Raw genomic sequence first — 3,200 nt, forward strand, 5'->3', positions numbered from 1 at the left:
CATCCTCCTCTCTCATGTGGTACCCTTCCTGCAGGCTCATCCTGACACGACCGTCCAGCATGACAATGCCACCAGCCATACTGCTCGTTCTGTGCATGATTTCCTGCAAGACAGGAATGCCAGTGTTCTGCCATGGCCAGCAAAGAGCCCGGATCTCAATCCCATTGAGCACGTCTGGAACCTGTTGGATCGGAGGGTGAGGGCTTGGGCCATTCCCCCCCAGAAATGTCCGGGAACTTGCAGGTGCCTTGGTGGAAGAGTGGGGTAACATCTCACAACAAGCACTGGCAAATCGGGTGCATTCCATGAGGAGGAGATGCACTGCAGTACTTAATGCAGCTGGTGGCCACACCAGATACTGACTTTTGATTTTGAACCCCCCTTTGTTCAGGGGCACATTATTCAATTTCTGTTAGTCACATGTCTGTGAAACGTGTTCAGTTTATGTCTGTTGTTGAATCTTGTGTAAATATTTGTATGAACATATGTTAAGTTTGCTGAAAATAAACGCAGTTGACAGTGAGAGGACGTTTCTTTTTTACTGAGTTTATATATAGTTACTATCAGTTTTAGGAACATCTACCCAAAACATTTCACCCTATTTTTTACTTTACCCAAAAAGTTCACGACATCAGCGTTTAGTCAAAATGTTGAACATTTGTGAACGTCTAAATAAATTGGCCTTTTCAATAGCGTTTCGAACCCTTTCGACAACGGGGAGATGTTACTGATGTGCTTTGTCTTCGACGTAAAAACAAGTTTTAGACTTCCACTTAAAATTACTTTACTTATTTTTGGTTTAAGGAAGTGTGTAGGTTGGATTCTGTATCATACAGCTATGAAAGTTATATATTAAGAACCACCTACTCGATAGGAATCCAGCGATGTCTGTGTCTTGAGTGTCCTAGAACTGTTTAATTTTTGTGTTCTGACTTGTAAAAACAGAATGAATAAAATAAGTACCAGCAAGAGGACACCACTGCTCCCACTGTGGAAAGGGTTTTAAACAGTTACGGGACCTGAAACAACATGAGAGAATACATACAGGAGAAAAGCCGTACCACTGCTCCCAGTGTGGAAAAAGTTTTGCCCAGTTATGTAACCTGAAAACACATGAGAGAATACACACAGGGGAGAAGCTTTACCACTGCTCCCAGTGTGAAAAGAGTTTTAAGGAGTTGGGTAACCTGAGAAGACATGAGATAAACCACACAGGAGGTAAGGGTGTAGGCTGTTGAACAGTAGGACATAGGACAGATGTAGGCCTCTGAACAGTAGGACATAGGAAAGATGTAGGCCTCTGAACAGTAGGACATAGGACAGGAGAATGCCCAATACATGGTGGGACAGATGAGTCCAAATTTAATTCCAACCACCATGTCTTTGTGAGATGCAGAGTAGGTGAACGGATGATCTCCGCATGTGGGGTTCCCACCGCGAAGCATAGAGGAGGAGGTGTGTGGGTGCTTTGCTGTTGAGACTGTCAGTGATTTTATTTTGAGTTAATGGCACACTTAACCAGCATGGCTACCACAGCATTCTGCAGCGATATCCCGTCTGTTTTGGGCTTAGTGGGACTATCATTTGTTTTTCAACAGGACAATGACCCAACACACCTCCAGGCTGTGTAAGGGCTATTTGACAAAGAAGGAGAGTGTTGGAGTGCTGCATCAGATGACCTGGCCTCCACAATCACCTGACCTCAATCCAATTGAGCTGGTTTGGGATGAATTGGACCGCAGAGGTTAGGAAAAGTGGCCAACAGCATTATCAGCGTGTGTTGGAACTCCTACAAGACTGTTGGAAAAGCATTCCAGGTGAAGCTGGTTGAGAGAATGCCAAGAGTGTGCAAAGCTGTCATCAAGGCAAAAGGTGGCAAGTTTGAAGAATCTAAAATATATTTTGATTTATTTAACACTTTTTTTGGTTACTGATTCCATATGTGTTATTTCATAGTGAAAATAAAGAAAAACCCTTGAATGAGTAGGTGTGTCCAAACTTTTGACTGGTGCTGTCCATAAAATCCCCTGGCAACCACCTCAATGGACATTCCTGCAGTCAGCATGCCAATTGCCCGCTGTGTTGTGTGACAGAACTGCACATTTTTGTGGCCTTTTATTGTCCCTGGCACAAGGTGCACATGTGTAATGATAATGCTGTTTAATCAGATTCTTGATATGCCACACCTGTCAGGTGGATGGATTATCTTGGCAAAGGATAAATGTTCACTATCAGGGATGTACCACTGCTCCCATTGTGGAAAGAGTTTTAACATGTTAGGAAACATGAAATATCATGAGCGAAATACACACAGGGGAGAAGCCATACCATTGCGTTCAGTGTGGAAGGATTTTTACGGAGTTAGGGAAGCAGAAAGCTCATACACACAGGGAGCGTATACACACAGGGAGAAAGAAGCCTTACAAATTTCACTTTTCAATCCAAGGTGCTACCCAGAACGAAGGCACCGTCCACCAGACAGACTGGACTTATAAACAAACAAACAAAAACGAATTGTTCAAGTTCAAATTAAAAGATGCAAAACAACTACAACAAGTTCTGGGACATGTTTCAGTTGTGGTTTGGTTAAAGTCTGATTGAATAAGAGAAGGAATGTTCTGTTAATTACTGATGTCCCCTTTAAGAACGGAGCACCCTTGGTCATGCGCAGTGTTGTTCTATGTTAATCTGGTACTAACTCGTTTTAGTAAATGTGAAGCTGCAGTTCCATTCCTTGTATGCGGAGTCTTATGATATAAATAAGTAATAAGAGCTAAGACAAAGACAAAGACACACAACAGTTATTATAGAAATATTTGCGCATAAAGCCGTTTCCACAGCCATTTCTCGCTTAGACATTTTTACTGACACAAAAAGACAACTAACAACTTGTCAAACAAACTAACAAATTGTCTGTTGGCATTTATAAAAGTGCATATCCTGTTTCCGTCAGCCCGGTCATTACTTTTGAAATGGTTGGATCAATATCCACCTACATGATATGGATGAAGCCTGATTTGGAATGTCTGAGTAGTTCTATCTGATGTCATAATACACCCCTCTGATAATCATATGATATTTGGAATGTCTGAGTAGTTCAATCTGATGTCATAATTCACTCCTCTGATAATCATATGATATTTGGAATGTCTGAGTAGTTCTATCTGATGTCATAATACACCCCTCTGATAATCATATGA

General features: G+C 41.8%; 1 long non-coding RNA gene across 1 annotated transcript; it reads left to right on the forward strand.

Moving 5' to 3' along the window:
* Positions 1-967: 967 nt before the first annotated feature.
* On the forward strand, positions 968-3,200 carry LOC129846083 (uncharacterized). Its single transcript, XR_008758199.1, has 2 exons — positions 968-1,224; positions 1,258-3,200. It is a non-coding gene; the product is annotated as an uncharacterized LOC129846083 (long non-coding RNA).

Source organism: Salvelinus fontinalis, unplaced genomic scaffold (genome assembly GCF_029448725.1).
Source record: "Salvelinus fontinalis isolate EN_2023a unplaced genomic scaffold, ASM2944872v1 scaffold_0446, whole genome shotgun sequence".
NCBI lineage: Eukaryota > Metazoa > Chordata > Actinopteri > Salmoniformes > Salmonidae > Salvelinus > Salvelinus fontinalis.